This window comes from Cryptomeria japonica, chromosome 6, assembly GCF_030272615.1.
Source record: "Cryptomeria japonica chromosome 6, Sugi_1.0, whole genome shotgun sequence".
NCBI classification, from domain to species: domain Eukaryota; kingdom Viridiplantae; phylum Streptophyta; class Pinopsida; order Cupressales; family Cupressaceae; genus Cryptomeria; species Cryptomeria japonica.
In genome coordinates, this window is record NC_081410.1 from 179804555 (window position 1) to 179813993 (window position 9439).

A 9439-nucleotide genomic window follows, 5' to 3' on the forward strand; every position below is an offset into this window, starting at 1 on the left:
ATTTATAGTTACTCCATTCAATTTTCTGGATATGCAAAATTGTTTTATCAAAGTCGGTATCTTACTTCGAAAATCAACTACACTGTTGAGGCTCCAATAATGAGGAAAAATGATAGACATGGCTTCGAGTAGGTTGTAAGGAGGGAATCTGCTTCTAATTTGTGAGGAAAGATCATACACAATTTTCTTCACATAATTAGTTATAGTCTCAACAATCTTGTCGAAATCTTCCCTTGTAACTCTTGCTAGTTGCTTCCTGGGGTGCTTTCCTGGTTCCTCGGGGTCGACCGTGGAATAGAAGTGCATTGGTATCTCAACTCCCTGTACATTGGCACATACCTCCCCATCTGCACCGATTTGTAAAAAGTTATCAAGATTGTTCAAATCTGTGAGTGTCCACCACTTAAAAAAAAATTCATCAGATAGTGTTGGTTGATTTCGATAGAGTTTATCGAAGGTCATGCATGTCATCTTACACAACATAGCATATTCTACAATATACAGAGCTCTTTTTTGGGCAACCTTCATAATATTCCTCATTTTCTCTAGCATGGGCAGAAGAGCTACTAAAGTTAAGAGTGTCTCTAGATTACTTAACCTCCGAAGAAGGTCAGGAAATTTTGGTTGATCTGATTCGTCGCGAGTTGTGTGAAATAGTCCAATCAAGGATGGATATTCTAAAAAAACTCGAAGTGCTGGACCATCCAAAGAGATCCATCCGGTATCATTATCCTTGAGAAGCTTGTTCCCATTAGTTATTCCATCAGCAAAGTGTTGAAATTCCATAAATCGCTTGGGACTTCGATAGAAGTGTGAGTAGAGCTCTCTAATTAAAATTTCAATTTTTATTACCGAAGAAAACTTGCTCACAATTCCAAAAGCTAGATTCATTATGTGAGCCATGCAATGAATTGCAGTAATGTACGATACAAATGAAGTTTCAATCTTTGTACAAAGACAGTTCCTGTGACCTTGCATTACTGAAGCTCCATATGCTCCAACACAAACCAAATTTTTGGGAACCGTCATGCCATCCATACCTCCATATTCAATTAAACTTCTCTTTACTAGTTGAAATAAATTTTCCGTTGTCGCACTCTCCTTTATTTTAGCAGTATATAGTAGATGAGGTTTGCAGGTATGATTCTCTACAATATAAACATGCATGCATACCCATGAAGTATTGTCTACTATCATAACTTCATCTAAAGAAAATGCAATAAAGTTTGACTCTCTTATTTTTTCCTTTACATCTTCTTTTTCAACCTCAGTAAGACAACTTGCCCATTCCCATCCATAGTTTGTTGACCAGTATCTATTAGGATAGTTAGGAAGTTTCAAAAAGTGTAATAAACCACTAATTGATGGGAAATCTGTCATAGCACGCCCTCTTCTCAAAATATAAAAAACAACGCTTAACTGAACAACTTTTCCTAGTTGTTCTATTTGCATTGCTTTTCCAAAACTAGCTTCAATAGAACCTTTAACTTTAGAAGGCTTCATCTGTATTTTCTCATAAAAATAATACTCTTTGGCATTCCTCACATGCTTACATTCCTCCTTTGTTTTCCATCTTATCACTGATTTTTCAACCCCATCTATCATTTGTTTTTCATAAACTTTACCCATATGCTTTTCTATGGTGTCAAATTTTGGTTGTAACCTAATTTCCTTGTTATGTTTCCAAGTGCAAATCTTACACCTGCATTCTATTGGAGGCTCGCCTTCAATTGGATTCTCCACTGGTTCAATGAATGGATACTTTGATGCCCAATTAATTTGAAAATTCCTCACTGACATATCCCACTCCCGATCCTTTTTTGATTGTGGTTCATCCTTTTTTGATCTGGCTTTTCTTTTCCCCTTCCGTTCATTATCATCAATGGCATTATCACCCAAATCGATATATCATTTCGGCTAACTTGGCCATCTACCAGATAATCTTCTTCAAGATCATCTTGATCTGAGATATCAGGTACGCCGTCGTCTTCAACATACGGTGTAGGTTGCGGATTTTGTACTTGTACTTGTGATGATGTATCTTCTTGATTTTCACCACAATATTTTCCAAAGCCAAAGTACGAAGACAACATTCTGCTTTTTGTTGGCATCTCATGGCCTTCGCCACATTTAGGTTTCCTACCCTTCTTCCCGTTTGACATCTCCAATGAAATAAAGGCTGCAAAAAAAATATCAATTTGTTTAAGAAGCAATAATAGACTATAAAGTATGATATATGTTTCATTGGCCCTACGACCTACAATCTAGATGTCTAAGGTCTGAATGTCCCGGTTGACCACTTGGCACTGATGAGTTGCCACTGAAAAAAAATGAACTCAACAGTGCAAACAAATATAGATAAATTCAGAATAACATTATAACACTTCAAAAATATGATTGCTCACCTTTAGGTCACTAGGAGTCGCCAATGCAGTCAACAACAATGATTTTCCTTAGTCTAAAACTTCACTATTGATAAGAATCCAGAGCCTAGAACCCACCAGATTGTGTAGAGATAGATCTGATCTTTGCATGTATGTATAACAATCCTTATATGATGAATTTCACGGGAATTTTATATGGTATACAAATATTTGGCGAATCCCGCGTAACTATAACACGACTTATGTAATTTTTGAGGCGATTATGGGTTGTCCAAATAATTGGCAAATACAATATAGTTGGTGAAAGTTGGGATGAATGGAGACATGCGCCGACAAAATGTCGGGTGAATTGGGTCCTCCTAGCTAACAAATGTTCACATGCCTATAGGCAAATTATGGTCGTCTATTAAGGCAACCTCGGAGAGTGTAGGCGAAAAAAATAAATTTACCATGTGTCCACCGTATATTGTATTGGCGAAATCCTCATATAGAAACATTTAATTACATAAAACATATGGTGATCGGGCCATGAATTTGATGGAAATTGATAATGTTCCGGCGACATGGCCACCCCTAGTCGATACAAAATATTTGTCATTTCCTAGGTCGCCAACGTGAAAAATTTGCCATTTGTGAATATTTGCCACTAAAGTAATCTCTATTGAGGAGGTCCCATGACCCCACCACTGCTAGTATCCATCCTCATAGTAGTATGATAGCTACCTTCTCTCTGACTCTCTGCAACTAAATCCTCATACAATCGTCGCCAGTGTGTTGTCTCCTTCCCAGCCCGAAATAGTTCTCTAACGGTATCAACTGAGAGAGTGCCCGATCAAACCTATTGAATGTGATCGAGAATACCCTGAGTATCCTGTTGTCTCCTAATAGACCCATCTCTCTCTGTCATGAGTGTATGCACCCGTACTCTAAGCTGATCTATCTATGCTCTGAGACTATCCAAAGTATCCTGCTTTGGCACATCCTACGGAGGATCATGATCCTGAATCCCCTCATCTCCACCTCTCTCTCTACCTACTGGAATCTTAACCCAAGTAGCTCTCAGAACCTATCGTCTAATGAGAGGAACATGATCCTTAGAATCCTCCTCCTCTCCACCATGAGTTGCAATAACCCTAGGGTCTGGCTGAATCTGACCAAAATCAATGCCTCCCGCAACCCCCATCCAGTCCAATACTCCTGCCTCCTCTTCTAGAGGGTAATCCTCTCACTGATCTCATACCTGCCTTGCCATTATCCCTCCCAATCCATCCTGCATCTCTCCCAACCATGGGAAGTGGTCTCCCAACCCTGCCAACCGGTCCAAAAGGTCCTCCACAAATTCTCAATCGACCTCCTCTCCGTTTGGGTCTCCTACTACCTCCGCCTCCATCTCCTCCCTTATCTCCCTCATCTCTGACCTCTCAAGCAACTCTAAGCTCTCATCTCCATCTCCTAATGATGGGATCATCTGAATCATCCTCCTCATCTCTTGAGCTGGGAGGAGGCTTTGTTGGATTAGTAATATGAGGAAAAGGGTGTGTAAGCATGTACTGAGCATAATCCGTAGTCACCCTAGGATCTAGAATGTGTAATCTCAAATCATAAGCCACCCTAGGAGTAGACAAAAAATTTGCATGTGCTAAATTCCTTTTTCTCCCCTAAAGCCATTGAGATTATCTGCAATAATATATCCACTACAATTGTGAAAGTCTTGTCGATAAAATTGTCATTTCTTTGAGATCTAGGCATAGTCAATTATAAATTTGATAAAAAAAAAGTATTTCCCATACAGAAATGATTCCATGAACATAATTATTTTCTAATGCACAATAGTATAATAAATGGATTTCCTTACGATCTCAAATATGTAAACATTATCATTTTTTTCTAAGTAAAGAAAAAATGGGAATATTTGAAAGAGTTCATTCAATTTATTGATGAACAATAAATTGAATTTTAGACAAAGTTTATATCTATATATGCAAATTTAAGAAATATCGCACTCATTTTCTCATGATCCCAAGGATCAAACGAGCAAGTAAACGGTAAATTGGTGGAGTCAATTTCTTGCTTTTTGATAAAATCAGGATCGTGTGTGTTCATACTTATTCTAAAACATAGAATATATTGAGTATAGTCATTATGATATAATTTGTACCATTCATTCTTACCGAAAAATGCTTCATAATATATATATATATAGGATCATTCTGGATCAATCTCAAAAGACAAAGAAGGTCCCCAATCTCGCCTATCCTTGTACCATCGTGCATATATAGTAACACCAGTAGGCATGTGCCAAATGATACCAAACTCTCAAAATGCAACTCATCAACTGCTGCTCAATAATGTATGGAGTATGACCAATCAGATATCTACTCTACATAATATATTATAATATTTGTGCATCATCCATCCATGGCTCACAATCGATATAAGGTCTCTAAATAACGTTATCCAGTGAATCTAGAACCCAACGCCAATACTCCATCTTACCCAACTTATGCTGAGTAAGGATACCTGCATATAAATAGACATATGGATGCCTCTAACCACAAACTCTATGATGAATAGGCTGAGTAATAACAATGTGCTCCCAACACTAGATATATAAAATCATACATCATGTAGACAGACTAACACTATCATCAAAAACAACCTGATGAAGATCATGATCAATGAGCGAGCATGAAAACACCCCATGCATATCGAGTCTGATGCTACATCATTCTCTGAAGAATCTCACCCCAACCAACAACAAAACCTTGATATCTCCTATCTAGACAGATGAATCCACCAATCAAACCTACAAGAATGATTGGGAGAGTCTCGTAATACATAATCATATCCTCCCATCAGATCTCTCCTTTGGAAAAGCTCTCATCACCAAATACGGCTCAACAAGCCTCTGTCCCTCTAAGATCCTGAAAATCATACTGGACTAACTCACCAGTCATGAGGATGTGGAGAATCCTGTAGACATCCTCAAGTGTCACACTAATTTCACCACTGGGCAGGTGGAAAGTGTTATGCTCACTATGCCATCTCTCTGCTAAGGTAGTCAACAATCCCCTATTATGGGTAATATCAAACATGTATAACAAATGGCATAATTTGCAGGCATCTCTATGTCTAGTCTCAGCCTGTGTAAGCTCTGGCACTAAGTCGTGCATGGTCAGGAATTTCTCCCGATACTAGAGAACATCGAGTTTATCCTATTTAACAAGAGAATTTGATCTCCATCAATCATCTATCTGTCAAATCAAAGAGATTGCTAATCTATCACATCAACAATTGGTACATCTTTTCAATGAAGCAAATCAGGCTATCAAATCAACCAAAAACTATCAATCAATGAGTTCAATCAAACTATGTTATGCTCTTCATCAGAAACTGCATCGATCTCTTAGAGCTAATTTATCAATCTACCAATCAAATCAATCAATCATTTATCCTATCAATCGCCATTATCAAAAATTTCTATCAATCAAGACATCAATTGAATACCTATCAATAACATTTGCGCATCAAAATGAATTTTAACATGGGCAAAATCAAACTATTCATCTAAAGCAAAAGTGCTAACCTTTTTAACAAAAGCACTATTCTATTAAAGACAAGCGCTAAACCATTCAAAAGAACTAATATTTTCAACATATGCGCTAACCGACAAGTCAAAAGCGTTAAATCAATCAAAAGCGCAAACCTTTTTCACATGTGCGTGAACACATAAAACAAAAGTGTGACTTCTAAAAAAGCACTAACATCCCAAGCAAAAGCGGTAACCAAACAATCATATACGCTAAATTAACAAAAGCAAGAATCTACAAAGCAAAAATGAGAAACAAAAAAGAAAAAGCGCTAACACGCAAAATCAAAAATCGAAAAATTAAAAAACAAAACATAAAACGTGCTAAAAAGCAAGGAAATTGGTACGAGTTGAAAACAAGCTTGGTATAAGGTACATACCAGATAACCATACTCATGAGCTCGCTAATAACATCGCACACACTCAAATCGATGATTCTCGAATGGGATAACCATTTTTCCAACTCACTAAGACAATTCTTTTCACTCCACAAGCTGATAAGGATGCAAATGAGAATAAAATTAACCTAGGTTAATTTAATAATTACCATTTGGAAGGGTAATTAATTCTTTTAAGTGGGGCAATTTTATTTATTTTAACCAAATTAATTTAATTGAAGGACCTTTTCAATTATCGTGAGATCAATCGCTTATCCAAAATTTTCCACAATTTCACGATCAATCTCCCTAGGGGGCACACAATCAAGATTTTTATCTCCATCAGATGCACTATCAAGACTTGATTTAATCTTTGAAACAATTTCATTGATGAATACTAAGAGGGGGGGTGAATTAGTTTACCAAACACACTAAACTCAAACTTCTAAACAGTTTAGTAGATAACCAGTACAACGGATTCACTAATAAACTGGTTAAGATAAATGTAAACCAAATAGCAAACAAAGCATTCACCCACAAGAGCACAATCACCATAACACAAGATGTTTTGACGTGGAAACCCAAATGGGAAAAACCACGGTGAGCAGAAACTCACAAGTAACTATCTGCAGAATAGAAACTAGACCAGTTAAGATCATACAATGTTCTTCACCATAACAGATCCTGTTAGGAATCTAGATCTCTATTAGGAGATAAGTCCTGTTAAAGACTACCTTATGAGAGGATTTCAGATTCATAGTTGTGAACCACCTTGCTAGAGGATTTACAAAGGCTTTGCTAGGCCTACTCGGTTAAAGGTTTCAGACTTGTCGAAGATGTGAGTAATCAACAAGTGAGTGATCTAGATACTAGCACAATATGCTTGGTTAGATCCTTGATAGCTCACTATTAATGCATTTCAACATTACTTCAGTCTTCAATATCTCCACACTCCTACTCTTCACACAGACCTAATCTTCTCTTCTATGATCGCACATACAAAACCTCATCATCACTTAAAACCCTAGACATGATGTCCTTATAAAGGAGTCTAATTTCATGTCGGTTCAATAGGATTAAATTACAAGTTCCTAGGTTCAGTGCATCTAGACACATTTGGTAACACAACACAAAATCATCGCCAAAGTGTCGGTGGATTGATAACTCATCACAAAAATACTGGTTGGTAACTCATCACAGAGTAATACCGGTTCATACAATTTACCGATTACCGGTTGTCAAAAATGAAGACTGGAAAAAATGTTAACTACTGCTTTGTTCCTTCGTACCGCTTGAGATCCTTGAACCGCTTGAGGTATTCATACCGCTTGAGGTCTTCAACCAATTTGTGACCGGTAAACATCTTTTGCAAAACACCGATAGTCTAAAGACTATAATACATAATACCGGTTGGAACAAATACTGGTTGAGAATAACTCATACATTAAGAAAGTGTACACGAAGCAAGTGTGTGTCCATCAATGACAATCACAACATCATCAAAATGCCAACAATCTCCCCCTTTGGCATTGATGGCAACACTTAGGAGAATTTCGACATGTAAGTGTTTTTACAACAAAAATATGCCATATACAAAATTACTCCCCCTAAGCATATACATTATCCCTTTTGCAGAAATTACAATGTATACTACTCCCTTAAAGTGGTAACATGAAAGTATACATGATATTCACCAAAATTTTAAATACTACTCCCCCTTTGCCAACAATGACATAGTAATGCAGAATAACCCCTGTTTCTCATTATCATTAAAATTGAGTAAATGTTTATGACAATAAGGAATGAAACTTGTCAAAAACCGATTTAAAATCCTGCATAAAATTTTTCATGGATAACAACCATGACTCAAGTAACGAGGTAGCAACCTCACTCTCAGTCTACATCCGAGATACCTATTCTTCCATGGCATCAATGGTACTCATCTCTTGAGTTACCGTTAGGGCTTCCAAAATTGAGAAAGCACTTCTGAAGAATTTGTAGTTTGGGTAATAAGACCAGTTGAAGCTCCTGCAAATCTCTTGATTGGTTGCTGATCTCTAATTCTATCCTGACAGACTAAAGCTGATAACGATGAACTATTTGCCCATATGTAGTGAAGGAATCATATGGCATCTTGAAGTTGCTTATGTATGCCTACAAATCTGATTGGAGTTTATCTTTTTGTGTGAGCACATCATCGCAAAATAGACGAGGTTGGCTGATTTTGATCAACGGTAGTTTGCCCTCATCCATAGCAACACTTATATCCTTCTGTTGTTTCTGAAGTTGAGATCGGAACTCATTCAGTTTCTTGACTAAGGCAGTGTTGAGTGCCTTTTCATGCTTCTTCTTTGCATTTGCTTCAACAACTTCTTTCAGGCATTGTACCTGGTCCTCTACAACTGTACATAGAAGTTTAAGCTTTGACAGAGAGGAATCAGTACTGGGGAGGTTAGTACCAAGAATCAAACTGTTAAGAGTGTCAACCGCAGTTTGAGTAACATCTTATTCCTTCTTCCTCCTCAATGCTTCCAGTCGTTCCTGTGCAAGCTTTATGCTTTGAAGCAGCTTCAATTCATCTGTAGATTGGAGATCAATAGGACTAGTGATGTCAACCGGTTTGGCTTGACCGTTGGTTGCCTTGGGAGTCGTTGCTTGATTGGCTCTTTCTGCTTCCTTCTCCTCTGCTGCTCTTTTCTTTTCTTCTTCTTTCTTCTTTTGGTCCTCTTCTTGTTTCTTCTTCAGTTCTTCCTTCTTCTTATCTTCTTCCTCCTTTTTCTCCTCTTCTTTCTTCTTCTCCTCTTCTTTCCTCTTCTCCTCTTCTTTCCTCTTCTCCTCTTCTTGTCTCTTCTCTTCTTCTTGTTTCCTCTTGTCTTCTGCTTTCTTTTTCTCCTCCTCTTTCTTTTTCTCTTCCTCTTTCTTTTTCTCTTCCTCTTTCTCCGCTTTCTCCTTATCAGCCTTTTCCTTGTCCAGTTTCTCCTTTTCTGCTTTTTCTTTATCCTATTTCTCCTTCTCTGTATCCAGAGTGACATCTTCAATATCCAATGCATCCACATCAATAGCGTCAACCTGTTATGTAACTCTTTCTC